Source organism: Panthera tigris, chromosome E1 (genome assembly GCF_018350195.1).
Source record: "Panthera tigris isolate Pti1 chromosome E1, P.tigris_Pti1_mat1.1, whole genome shotgun sequence".
Taxonomy (NCBI): domain Eukaryota; kingdom Metazoa; phylum Chordata; class Mammalia; order Carnivora; family Felidae; genus Panthera; species Panthera tigris.
Genome location: NC_056673.1, coordinates 28,895,079 through 28,909,068, shown reverse-complemented (window position 1 = coordinate 28,909,068; position 13,990 = coordinate 28,895,079). Strand labels below are relative to the sequence as shown.

The 13,990-nt window shown below is 54.7% G+C and overlaps 1 protein-coding gene across 4 annotated transcripts in view; it reads left to right on the top strand.

Moving 5' to 3' along the window:
* The window catches only part of MSI2 (musashi RNA binding protein 2), a 389,269-nt gene that overhangs the window by 346,592 nt on the left and 28,687 nt on the right, over positions 1-13,990 (top strand). The window lies entirely within an intron of this gene.

Below are 13,990 nucleotides of genomic sequence, written 5' to 3'. Positions count from 1 at the left end.
GGACTGTCAGGAAAGGCCCTTTAGAGAAGATGACGTCCGAACTGGGTCGTCTCGCAAAGTCACACAAAATTCACTAGGGAGAGAAGGAAAGGAAGTATATCCCGGGCAGAGAAATGACATGCTTAGACACTGAACCAGGTAGTTTTAAGAAAGAATGAAAACACAAAGTAATAATGACCGAAACAAAGTAAGAATTTGTTTCTCCCATGTAAAAGAAGCCTGGATGTGGCTTCACAGTATTAGAGGCCACTCTTCACGTTCTATTCTCTTCAACATAAAACTCTACCTCATAGTCTAAGAAGGTTGCCCAAGCTCCAGCCATTATATACTTGTCCCAGAAGAACACATCTCTTCCCTTTAATACTTCTCAGAAGTTAAGTGTGGCACTCCGCTTAGATCCCACTGATCAGATTTCATTCATATGACTAGTTTTAGCTGCAAGGGAACCTCAGAAATGCCTTTATTTCAGGTAACCACATGCCAGCTAAAAACAGGGTACTGAGGAAGAAAAGTGGAATACATACAGGATAATAATAATAATAATAATGGAATAATACAGAATACTTAGCAATCTCTGCCACAAACCTGAAAGAGGAAGCAGTTCAGGTCCCACAGATTATACAGATTTCGGTGTATGAGCAGCTTGTAGGGGGTATCTTGGGTGGGGGAGGGGAGACAGGACTAAAGAGAGAGGCAGGATTGAGTCACGGTAGGTTTGTGAGTCAGATTCAGGAATTTAGATTTGATCCCGAAAGCAAGTGAAAACGCTTGCAGGATTTTAAGTAGAGGAGTAATGTGATTAGATTTCCAAGGTGAATCAGAGAGGTGGGGGACCCGTGGAGAAACCACAAGGGTCAGTTCTGTTCCCTTCCTCCTGCACCTTCACTTCCTCTCTTCTTTCCTCCCCTCTGCCTCACTATCTCTTGGCTCCGTTCCTTTCCCTGCCTCAGGCGGGCTGGTGGCCCTGCAGGGGTCCATCAGCAATAGGGGGGGGGGGGGGGACCGGCCAGGCTCAGTGGGAACAGCCAGGCAGTGCATGGGGTCACCCTGGGACTCTGGTTCTGGAAGTCCCAGCTTGTGCTTGGATCTCTCCAGCAACAGAAAACAGGATTCCTCTCGCGTGCCGATGTTGACTGATGGGTACCGGCCTCCTGGAGCACCGGCCTAAGAGTGATGTTGAGGCCAAGTCCTAGCTCAACAGAAAGAAAGAGGGGCTATGACTGATAAGTGATGCCTGCGCGGTTGCTGGATCTGGGACCCATGCCCACTCGCCACGCATTTTGCCTTCCTTATTTCTCTAATGATGGTTCTCGGGTGCTGGGTGATTTTCGGTCACTCTGGAAGATGGCTGTTCTGTTTCACACAGAGGGAGGTGGGTGTGGTCCGAGGAGAGGTGCGGGAGCTCCAGGACATCATGTCCCTTCTGGAGGACAAGCCTCTGTAGCCCACGGTCAGTAGGGGCAGCTGCCAGGTAAGCTTCGGTCAGGTTTGGCTAGTCTGAGCGAAGACAAAGGCTGAGTGGTCTGTCTTGTCCGGAAGGGCGTGGCCTGGTGGTAGAAAGCAGAGTGAAGAGAGCCCAAGTGCTCGGGAGGGGAAGGAGTTTGCCATAAGCCGGATGACTGAGGAGAGCGGGCCTTGACCGTGGGGAACGGGCCGCTTCCTAAAGCGGCTCACACCCAACCTTGTCGCTTCTGTCTGGTTTAGGACGTTTCGTCAAGTGTTCAGAAGTGCCCGTGGCTGCCCCGTCAAAGGCCTAGGATCGTGCCTCGATTGGTAGCCTGGGCCAGTGCGGGGAGCAAGTGCTCCCTTCTGTCCACCCCTTCCTTCTGACCCCACTGGGGAGAGGTGATAACCTGCACTTGTAATCCTGCCTTGGTCTCTGCCGAGTTCAGGTTTTTCAAGGGGAAAGAGCAAGGCCCTCCTCCCCGGCCTCTGCCACCTTGCCGGGGGAGGCAGCTCCTGGCTTGCTGTGCTGGAATTGTAGAACCAGAGGCTCGGAGGACCCCTCACCTGGGTGTCCATTTAAACCTCAGCGCTGTTCTCCCACTGACGTGCGGCAGGGCCTCTCTCTTCACACCTCTGCCCCAGTAAGGCTCTCGTGCCCCCAGCACGGGAACCCTGGTGGACCCCCGATCTGGTGGGTCCCCAGGCTCCGCCAGCACTGCCTGGCTCGTGGCTTCCCGTTGGGTTCCAGAACGGGGCCCACCCGGTGAGCCACAGCTGGCTCCTCGCTGCTGGGAGCCGATCTTGAAACGCTAAGACGAGATGATTGGCCGCCCAGGTACGCGGACGTAACCTCTGACCCGTGCACCCGGGCACCCGCAGTTCTGTAGACAAACGCTCCCTTGTCAAGAAGGCCCCTCCTGACACAGCAGCCCGCGCACGTCTGTTCATCACCCACCCCGATCTGCACAGCCCTGCGGCCCTCACACATCGCCTCCAGGGATTCCCCCCTTCCCAGCCTGGATCCCCGGGCCGATCTTAAATCACAAGCCAGCACCTCCTGCACCACGTGGCCCTTACCCTCTTGTTTGACAGTGGAGGGCAGGTGTAGTCAGGAAGGCCTGTCTGCCGCTCTGAAAGACGGAGAGGTCAAGTGCCAGCGCACACCCCAAATCCTGGCGTGAGGGCCGTCGGGGCCGTGTGTGGGCCTTACCGGCACGCACCCCGCCCTCCGCATGGAGAACCGGTTGCTGACGCTATTCCCAGATGAAAGCAGAGCGCAGTGCCTAATAGGCACTTAATAAATGTTTGCAGAAATGAATTGGAGCGATCTGAATTGACAGGAATTGCGGGTTTCACTTTCGATCAGCTTTCCGTGCCTCTTGACGCTCTTCTGCATAAATGAAGGGAAATACAACTACTCGAGCGCTGAGCTCCCCATGCGAAAGCCCGGAATGCTGTGCTCACTCCAGGCCTGCTGGGAGAGTAAGGCCTCCTCTCGGCCTCAGTTTCCCCATCTGTCAAATGGGTCTCTTGATCCTTGCCCTGCTCCCTTTCCTCACAAGTTGCTAAGAGGGGCACTGGGATCAGGCATATCTAGCGCTTGGGAAGAGGGTAGGGTCATATCCAAGGAGGGGACCCTGCCAGAGGCTGGGGCAGCGTGAGGGAGGCTGCGGATGTGGCTTCGGACCTCCTCCTCCCGGGGGTTGAGCGCCATGCCTATCTGATGCCATCTACCCCCGATGGCCATCCTCACTCCCCTCTCCCGCCTCCTGGAGCACCTGTACCACCAGGCTCACAAAGTCCCCGGTCAGCCTGTCAGCAGGACCATAGTCAGCTTTCTTCAAGCCCTTCGGTTTTAATTTCTATCAGCTAAAGCATGTGAAAGCCTGCCACTTAAATTTCTATCAGCTAAAGCATGTGTAAAGCCTGCAAAAGAACAACAAAGTATTTTATTTAATGTGTACTTTTGAGAGAGAGAGACCGAGCATGAGCAGGGGAGGGGCAGAGAGAGAGAGGGAGTCACAGAATCCGAAGCAGGCTCCAGGCTCTGAGCTGTCAGTACAGACCCCAATGCAGGGCTCAAACTCCCATGACCTGAGCTGAAGTCGGACACTTAACTGACTGAGCCACCCAGGTGCCCGCACAAAAAATATATATATATATTGAGCGAAATTATTGGCAGGTGGCAGTGCCCGGCCTGAGGGATGGGCAGCTCATGTCCTCCCGAGGACAGCCAAGGAGAGACCAGAAGGCAGAGGTGTGGCCCCCATGCCCTCCTCCTCCCCAGGCCGAAGAAATGGAGGGGAGCCCTGCCCAGAATGCGGGTCAACCTGGATTCCCTGCCCCTGAGGGATCCCAGCCCATGGGGTCACTACCTCTCCTCCCTGTGCCTTCAGGTGTGAGGGCAGGACAAGAGCACGTTTTCTGCAGTGTTCTGGAAAGGGTCATCAGAGCCTGCCCCGGGCTGGGTCCTCTCCGGGCACAGGGATGTTAAGCAAGCGAGCAAGGAGGGCCAAGCCTGGAGGACATCCCACATGGGGCCAGGTGTGTTCCAGTGCAGTCTGACTGGTGTGCAGAGTGAGTACAGGGGACGGAGTCCTTGGCTTGGCTTGGGAGGCTCTCAGGAAGGGGTGATATCTGAACTGCGTTTTGAAGTCAAATAGAATTTCAGCAGGCAGCTGAGGGAAGGGTTTTCCACATCCAGCAGGTGTAAAGGCACCAAAGCATCATACGCGTTCCTTCCTTGCATTCCTGCCTCTGTTCATTCTGTGGGCCCCATCTGGGTCGAGGCTGTGCCATTACCTGGCCAGGCCCGCTGGACAAAAGACTTTGTCATCGGGAAGCTGATGCCACTTCTTCCCAGATCCAGGGAATGAATTTGAGGGCCAGGGATGCAGTCCCCGCCCTTGTCTTAGGAGGCTGTTCCCGGTCAAGGCCTTTGTGGGTACCGTTGAACCCACCTAGTGGGCCTGGGCACGCTAGGTCTGGCTGCTTCTGAGGAGAACACAGCCTGCTAACACCTCCCGCTTCCCCCGCCCCCCCCCCCCCCGCCCCTCCGCCCCTCCACCCACTGCCCTGCTCTGAGCCTCAGGAGGTGTCTTGCTGGCCCTAGGGCAGCCCTGGTTTTCCAGCCTTGCAGCTCTCTTAATGGTACATGTTTGAGGCCACTCCAGGCTTTCTTCCTCTGACCTCTGATACCAGTCTTGAACAGGCTAGGGTTCAGGCAGGGCTAGGAGCAGCCCTTCCCCAGCCCCCTTGTGCCTATCCGCCCCTCCTCCACCTACCCATCTTTTGCGTATTCATCACATAGCTCTTAATCACATGTCAAGTCACAGGCCCTGCCCTAGATGCCTGGGACGTGGTGGTGAACCAGAGAGACGTGCTGTTGCCTCTGTACGGCACTTGTTGGGGGCAGAGAAGCGGGCAGGGTTCCAGTCAGATGGAATGACCCAGAGAGGCTCCTCTAGACCACCCTTCCTAGAGGAGCTGGGAGGGGCCGGACAAGCCCGAGGGCAAGAGGGCAGCCAGTCCGGCTGATGACAAGGGCAACAGAGCTCTGGGATCCACGTCCACACCTGTGGTCACGATGTCGCTGGGCCCCGTCTCTCCCTGAGCCCCTGAGAGCCCTTTGCCTCCTGCCGTCACATTACCCCGCCAAAGTTCGCGCTCACGCTTTGGATAAAACACCCCTTTATCACTCACGAGCAAATTATAAATGTTATCTATGAAAGCCCTTTGGATGTGAAATGTCATGTAAATTAATAGGATTTTAGAACAGGAAGGCTCCAGAGGGAGTTCTCAGCTCCGCTACTGTTATTACCTTGGGCAATAATAATAAAAGTAGAAATAAAAGTTATTATTCCGCTTGCTGATGGCTTGCCACATGCTGGAGGACGGTGCTGAGCACCCAGTGCCATCATCTCCCTGAATTTCCCAGCAGGCCCTGCACGGAGGCACCGTTAGCCTCCTTGACAGCAGAGCAGAAGGGACCCGGGACGGCAGTTAGGAAACTTTTCTTGGGTCACAACCGGTGAGTGTGGGAGATGGGACTTTGCCACCTTGCTTTGATCACTCTGCACGGTTTCCTTTAAGCTCTCCGACCCCGGAGCCCTTCCTCTGTTAAATGGGGCTGGTGATGTCTTCCTGGCAGGGGGGCGGGGGTCAGGCTCATTGGGATGATCCCGGGTCCTCTAGGAAGGGCCCGGCCAGGGGAGACTTTCTGGGGTCTTGGCCGTGGAAAGTGCTACAGTGGTAGCTGCCGTTTTGCCATTGGTGTTCCGCTTACTTTCTCATCATTTAGACCAGACTCTCTCACGTATCAGCGAGGAAACAGGCGGAGGGAAGGTTCTGCCATTCGCCCTTGCGGGTTGGGCTGGGATGCAGTGGTAGGCCATACTGACTGTTAAAAATGTGAAATATTTCTGTACCTGTTGGTAAATAACAGCTGCCCTGAGCCCCCCGGAGTGCCTCCCTCACCACCCTGGCTTTCCCCCAAGACTCCCTGACCGTCCATGGTCCGCCCATCAGTGATGCCAGATGCAGCGGTGCTCTGCCACTTGATGGCAGAAAGTCTCATATCTCAGGAGACCAAAAAGTGGGGGGCGGGGGGGGGGTGTCTACATTTTACATGGGGGGGCAGGCGGAGTTGAGATCACAGATGTTAGTGCTCTCACTGAGCAACCGATGGTGCCAGGATGGGGACCTGGGGTCTTCCAGCCCAAAGTCTCAGGGTGCTCAAGGCTTGAGTGTTTCCTGCCCTGGTCCAGAGAGGTGGGTGCCATCGGCGTGGGTGTTTGGAACCGTGCTGTGGCAGAGCCATTGCAAAGGCCCATATAGAATGAAGCTGGAGGCGGAGGGCGGGGGAAGGTAAACGTGGTGAGGAGGCCCATAGAGACTCCAGGCCATTTAGATTTAAATGGATCAGTGAGAGACCCTGTGGGGAGGAAGCAGGATTTTTTTGGCTCAGCATCTGAAATTTGGGGAACAAGAAGAAGTGTGAAAAGCCATCTGAATAGCCAGCTCTAGAAGGATCAATAGTGAGACCAGTGGTTTGTCCCGACACCCATTGGGGGTAGGTGGGGGAGCATCTCCTAAGCAGAAATTGCAGTGTTTACAAGGAGTGGGGGGAGAGAGAACTCTCCCTCGTGAAAGGAGAAACTCAGAATAGTTGCCGATGTGTCATTAGAGGCCACGGTCCGGAATCCCTTCACCTGAAGATCTTGGTCTCGGTCTGAGAGAGACAGGCAGGTGTTCCTTCTGTGGGCAAGTGGGGAGCCCTGGGTTATCCAGGACCACAAGCTGCTGGCACAGAGCAGCGAGGGCTGCTTTCGGCATGAACTCCCTGCGGCCATCCTTGCTCTTGAGGTCTCGCCGGAGCGTAAGCTGATGTTGAACAGAGTGTCCTCGTACGGCCAGGAACCAGAGCACGTGGAATGTGTCAGCCACTCTGGATGCAGGCCTCTGACCAGCGCTTCTGATTGCTGCCCGCCTCTTCGAGCAGAATTTGGGGTAGCCACACCCAGGGCTTGAGCTCAGCTAGGAGGAGACCCTAAAGGGGACACAGGGGCCTGGCTGCAGACTGGACGGGTCCATGAGAGATCCCTCCCTTCTCCCTGGCAGAGTGAGCCTTTATCTAAGGCCCTGCTTATTATCGGCCAGTTTCCTCTCCTTCCCAGGGAGCTGGTTTGTGTGCAGTGTGGTCCCGCAGATGGAGCCCCGCCCCCCCCTTTCTTGTCAGAGGCTAGTGACTGTAGGCTCCATGAGGGCAGAGAACACGTGAGTTTCGTTCACTGCTATGATCCCAGTGCTTAGAACGGTTTCTGGCATGTAATAGATGCTCAGTAAGTATTTACGGAGAGGGTAAGCGTCTGGAGACTGGGAGGGCTCTAACATAGCTGCCTGCAGAAGTTCAGGGTGAGTGAGGGTACTGTGGGCCCCAGCTCTCTGTTGGAGGGTAGGAGGGCCCAGGAAGAAGGATGCTGGGCCAGAGTCCCCACATAGAGCTCTCAGCTTCCTGGCTCCCAGCAAGGAAGCAGCACCTGAAGTATGTTCTCAGTTCTCCTCCCACAGTCCTCCACCCCACACTCCAGGCTGGGAGCTTGGTTGAGACTAGGGCCCATTATCAGTCACCAAGGAGATCAGAAGCCACAAAGCTCCACGGGGGGGTGAGGGGCAGGCCTTGCCCCACTGCCGGTTCTCAGGGGCATGAGGACGGCGGGCTGTCTGCTTTGCCCGCTGAGCGCTTCTGATTTGGAAGGAATCCGCAGGCACACTACCTTTCCCTTCTGGCCGGGCGCCCCGGGTCTGTGCTTGCCTCTTCTGGGAATTTTCATGTCGTTTCCAAAGGATGCTCCCTGACTTCAGTTTTTATGCTTCCCCGAACCCTTTCATCCAAACAGAGGCTCTCTGACAACCAGACCATAAAACCTCGTAAAGGTTTGACGTGCAGCGTTCCTCCCCTTCATCCGCGTTGAAACATCTAAAGAGAAAATTAAGCGACACAGCAGTTGCATTAAAAGTTATTTGGGACTGTTTTTGTGCCACCCCCTGCCATAGGTGCCAACGCCTTTGGGGCTCGACCCCAGAGCCTTTCACTTCCTTTAGGCCCGAGCCCAGGCCACACACCCTTCCCCTCCCTACAGCCAGGCAGGCAGGCCTGGCCTTCTCATCGGCCCCTCTGCCTTCCTCTCCAGAGGGACCTTAGCCAGGTCCCAAATGACGGTCATTTTCCTGACTGAGGATGAGACCCCACACCGTCTCCAGCACCTCTGCCCCAGTAGGCGCTCCACCCCTCTCTTGGCATGGGGGGTGGGGTTGTCTCAGGAGAATGGCACTGTCGGTGTCCTTGGGGAATGTCAGTCTCGCTCCTAAAAAGGTATGTGGAAATCAGATTCCTATTTTAAATGCCAGGAACTTGGGGTTTTGTTTTTTTCTGTTTTTCAATGGACACGTATCATAAGCTTTCTTCAAAGCAAAATTTTACAGTTTGATCATGTAAATGTGTCCCTTTGGATATCAGTTGCCCCCTCTTTTTCAGACCCTCTGTTCCGATCTGAATTCCCAGAGTCGTCCTCCTCCAAAAGTACACCATCCACCCTTTTTCCATCCCTTTTCCACCCTCGCCCCCTCGCAGCCGCCACTCTGTCTCTCTCTCTCTCTGCACAAAGCTCTGGATTTCCTTTAAATGAACCAGCCCTGTCACTCACCAGACAGGCCTGCCCGGGAGGTGGGGAGGGCCCTGGGCCAGTCAGATGACAGATGGTTTTCTAAACTGTTTTAGGACGTGTTTCCGACATTCTGGGTGACAATTTCTTCTTTGGGTTGCTTATTTTTGAGTGTTTGGATTCTATCAAGCAACACTGAGTTTGGCCAGGAATGTTTGAACCATCTCTAGAAAATGCTGGTGGTTGGAGGTACAGGACATGCTGGGGAAGGGGTGGAGAGTGCTTTAAGCCAACACAGCACAGGGAAAATTCATCTCATGATGGACAATTCGGGATGGCTATGTGCATCGCAAGAGAGTGTTTCATGAAATCACAGCCTGTTGGAGCCATAAGGAAACTCCGAATTTTCTCAGCTCCTCTTTCTGTGAGAGGCACAGAGGCCCACTGACTCATCCAAGGTCACAGAAATAAGGAGTGACTGTGCCAGGACCATATCGCCGGCAGTCCACACCCAGGCTGGCACCTTTTCGTACCGGGCAGGGGAGAGGATGCAAAGAAAGACATGAATTCCCTGATACCCTGTGGCCGACAACAGCGGCCCCCTTTCAGTGTTTACTAAAAGCCAAGGACACTCCAAGGCTTCCTCTAAATCAGGGATTCTCTGCCTCCCCCGTGCGTCAGAAGCCCCTGGAAGCCCCTGGAAGGCTAGAGATGTGGGTCGCACCTGATTCTCCGTGTGTCGTGCAGGCTCCCGCAGCCAGGCCAGAGCCCCACTGCTCTGAATGGAGGCCCCGCGGTGGGTCTCACAAGAGAGGGTCACAAGAGTTAGATTCATTGTACTATCAGGAGGACCTTTCCTTCCACAAGGAAGCGGAGTGATAGACTGTGCAGATGTGCACCACAATTTAACTTTTGGAGTTTTTTTTTTTTTTTTTTTTAATTTTAGAGAGCGTGAGCAGGGGAGAGGGGCAGGAGAGAGAGAGAGAGAGAGAAGATCTTAAGCAGTCTCCACGCAGAGCCGGACGTGAGGCTCGACCCCACAACCCTGGGATCATGGCCTGAGCTGAAATCAAGAGTCAGATGCTCTACCGACTGAGCCACCCAGGCACCCCTCACTTTTTGAAATTTTTGAAAGCCTTTAAACAGAAGGTTCTTGCCCTTGGCTGTATACTGGGATCACCTGGGAAGCACTTAAAGGTCCACTGTCCGGGCTGTACCCCTAAACCAGATAGATCAGAATCTCCGGAGGTGGGGCCCGGGACTCAGCATTTGTTAAGGCTCCCCAGGTGGTCCAATGGGCAACAGGGGTGAGGGTCCGCACGTGAGAGAGCAGGGTCCTCTCTCCCAGTGGCTGCAGTCCGGCACCTTCTGCTGGTTAATTCTGCTCCTGGCCCCCACTCCTGTGGGCATCTGAGTTAGCCACCCCTGGGGTGGAGGATCACGTGAGGAGAGGCCACTAAATGTTCAGGTGGCACTGCCTTGCGGTTGTAGTTTCCCCAGGGCAGTGACTCCCAGCCCTGGCTCTCATTCACCACTTCAGAGCATCCTTCCTGACCATCAGCAGCTGCTGTTCCACAAGAACCTTCTCTGGGGCAGACTCTGGGCTAGGTCTTAAGTGGGACATGTGACTCAGTCCCCACCCTAGAAGAATTTGTCACCCAGCGAGAGAAATGGGGTGTGCACGTAAAAATAACTGTGCTTAGGTAAGGCAGAACCCGGTAAGTGCCACAGAAGCAGTAAAAAGTCGGCGTGGCGTCACATAATTCTCAAAAAAAAGTCAGAAGCGCCGTTCGCTTCTAATTTGCCATAAAGTTTCTCACGGCTCTGAAACGTCCAGAAAAGCGTCTTGTTCAGTGTCAGTGGGATGGCGACAGCTTTTACTTAGATGAGTTAGTAACCTCAGAGGTGTGTTCGCACCAGCCCCAGGGCCACCGCTTTCCAGGTTCGTCATCCTCTTACATCAGAAGACAGGTCCATGTGGGGTCGGAGGTGAGGGAACGTTACAGGCCATTCTGGTCTCCCCTCCTTGCAGTAGACACGAATTGATTACTTCGGGCCCAGAGAAGTGAAGCACCATCCCCAAGTTACAACAGCAAGGCAAGGCCAGGGGGGTGTCGGAGGCGTTGACACCAAGCACCGTGATCCTTCTGTTACCCCGTTAGAGGGGCCGAGGAACTCCAGACTAGCAACCTTGGGTCTTTGGGTGTGACTGTCGTTAACTAAGGCGTGGCACCTGCCCAGCCCTGAGTTCCACCATTAACATTTTACTCTTTTGTACCATCAGGAGGAGCAGACCACATTCCTGATACCCAAGTTCACCCAGATGGGCCGCCTAAGCTCGCAGGCCCTGAGATTTTATCAACAAAACATTTTTCTCTTTTCTGCCTGATTCACTACTAAGAAGTGGGAAGTATTCGAGCAGGAGGGTCCCGGCTGCCCTCTTTGGCCCAGTCCTTGTCAGAGCTGAACAGTAATGCATACTCTGATTTTGAACTAGGGAAGGTTAGCTCCACTGAAATGGCATTATGAAGCTGGGACAGTATGAAGAATTCCAGCCTCCTGTGTGCATCTGACCATCTAACCATGTGGCTCGTCATGGAGAAAGTGGCAGAGCCCTCCGGGCGGTGGCAGGGGGAGAGGCAGTCTGCCTTAGAGGCAGGGCTGATGGCTGGACAGGCCTCAGCAACATGGCAGCTAACATTCATTTAAACTGACTCCCTGCAGGCATTCATCTGAACATTTTGTGTATGTTAATCCTGCACTGACATCATCGCCCCCTTTACAGATGGGGACATCAAGGCACAGAAGGGTTAAGCAACTTGCCCAAAGTCAAAGGTTGCCAAGAGGTTATGCTAGTAAATGGCTGAGTCAGGATTTGAATCCAAGACTTGTGCTAACCTGCTTCACAAGAAGCCTGGTTGCTCCCTTCGTGCATTGGCCAGGCAGGCTCTGCTGAGGAGGAAGCCCCTCCCCACATTCCCAGCAGCAGAGAAGGGATGGTCATCTCCCATTCTGGGTGGTGAGTGGGGTGCTAGGGCAGCCATGGGCGCTCATGGACCGGGGGCTGTGCCATATCTTTGCTTGGGCCTCGGCCCCCCCAAGAAGCCTGAGCCCCGCCAGACCTGCTGCCTAATTCCCCAAGGTCTTACCCCAAGTGCCTGCCATGGGAGCAGTTCTCTGCTTGACAGCCCAGAACTCCTCTCCCTTCAGAAATAAAATGAGAGGTTTCCCAGGCACGTAGGCTGCCACAGGTGACCTCTGGCTCCTCAGGGCCTTGGGGGAAATGCTGAAAACAGGATCACAAGGCAAGTCTGCGAGGCCCTGCACCCCCAGCTCTTCCAAGCCCAGCCCAGGAGAGCTCATTCCCACCCGGGTCCGTGCTAGGGCCTCCTGGTCCTCAGGCACATCTTGCTGTCCTAGAGACAGGCTGTCCTCCACAGGGACAGCTTTAGGCCAGGGTCCCCATGCTTCTTTGGCCTGGGGCAGCCCCATCCCAACACACACACACACACACACACACACACACACACACACACCTTTTCTTAGATCCGTGTCTGCACATCCCCCACAAGCCCAGCCACAAGGAGAGCCCATTGTCCCCCGCTCCCTGGTAATAGCATCAGGGGCTTATCTGCCAGGTCATCTGAAGAATATATTCGGGGTGACCAGTGAGGCTGAACAGCTTAACAGGACAGGAGGGGGATGGCAGGGAGCTGGGGAAGTGGTCCGGGACAGATTCCCAAGGAGGCAGGGCTGGGTGGTGGGGCTGTGGCCCTGGGGTCCCAGGTGCCGTGTGGGGGTGGGGGTGCTGTGAGAGCTGCAGGCCTCTCCGGAGTGGGGGGCGGCCTGGGCAGCTCTCCTCCCCTGCCCCTCTTCTCACACCTGTCAGTCTGCCTACCCCGTTTGATGGTTGAGATTAAATTCCAGCCCTTAGCGGTGTCTGGTGCTCAGTCTCCAGCAGAAACCTTTATCTGAGATTAAGGATAATGGATTTCCTTTCTTGGATAAGTTTTTTTTTTTCCTTCCTTTTTCTCTGAGTCTTTTTTTTTTTTTTTTTTTTTTTGGTCAAAAATGCGCTCGACTCCAGAAAATAGACCTTTTGTTAAATGTCTTTTTATTGACTAAACTCGCCTCCCCCAGTTCTGTCCCCCGCCCTTCCCCCCACCGCACCTTTTCATGCTTCCAGGGAAACCTTCCGTTTCAAGTACGGGTGAGGAGTGCAAAAGAATAACTTGACCTTCCTTCTCTCCACGGCCGGCTTCCTTCTCCTTCAGGGTCCCCCGAGTCCTGCTGTGTGCCTGCAGCCAGGGCCTGGTGTGCGGAGGTTGGGATAGGGAGAAATAACTTGACCTCTTCCTTATTTTCCCTCAGCACTTTGCACCACCACCCACATTTCGAGAAATCTAGATCCTGCTTGGAAGAAATGGGGAGAGGACTTGGTGGGGGAGTCCCTTCGTTGGTCTCAGGTGGCAGGGGTCAGTGCCACCCTCCGTGGGCGGAGGGTGGGGGGCAGCCTCCAGGCACACATGTGGCCTTCAGGGGAGCTGGGAGACCCATTCCAGCAGCCAGGGATGACCTCGTACCTTTATTTCACCTGGATCTTTCTTTTTCCCCCCTCAACAGCCCTATTACCATATTTAAATGCAAGTATGTCTTTTTTCATTGACGTTTTGAGTAGCTTAGCCTGACCTTTTTAGACTAGCTTGTTCCCTTTTGAACTTCTTTCCTCCCCAGTAGTTCCGTGTAGCTAGGACAATAGTCTTAGAGTTTAGTGGGCTTCTAGTTCGCTGTGTTTGGGGGACGGCTCTGTTTCTTTCCTTTCTTTCCTCCCCGGCTCCCCGCCCTCCGTGGTGCATGTGTCCCCCACTCTGTCCCGTAGCGATTCCATGTCTGGAAGCTGCTGTGGCTAAAGCAGAGCCGCTGTCGGGCTGTGTGTTGTTTGCTGCTGGCTCTTGGCGCATCATTTAAAACCACCATCATTGGCAGTGGGTCTTGAAATCAGGCCTCCAAAAGTTGAAATGGGGCCTCCATAAGTCTGCTTGGACGGCAGAGGGTGTTTGTTTCATGTGCGCGTAAGTGTATCTGTGTGTGTCCCCGTGTGTGGCTGTGTGTGTCTGTGCTCATGGCCAAGAGAGGCCCAGGGGAGGGGCCTCACCCACCTCTTCCTTCCCCTGGGCCTTCTGCGGCCCCACTGGGTCACCTCGTCCCTTCTCACCTTTAGTCCCATTCTGCGACACCCTTGCTCCCGGGGGTGTTACTAGATTGCACACACACTTCACACACTTGTTGGAGTTCCCGAGGAGACCCTTCACTGCTGACTTGATCGGGACACAGAGCTCAGACAGAAGAGCCGGATCGAAATCCCCATAATGTGCCTCAGG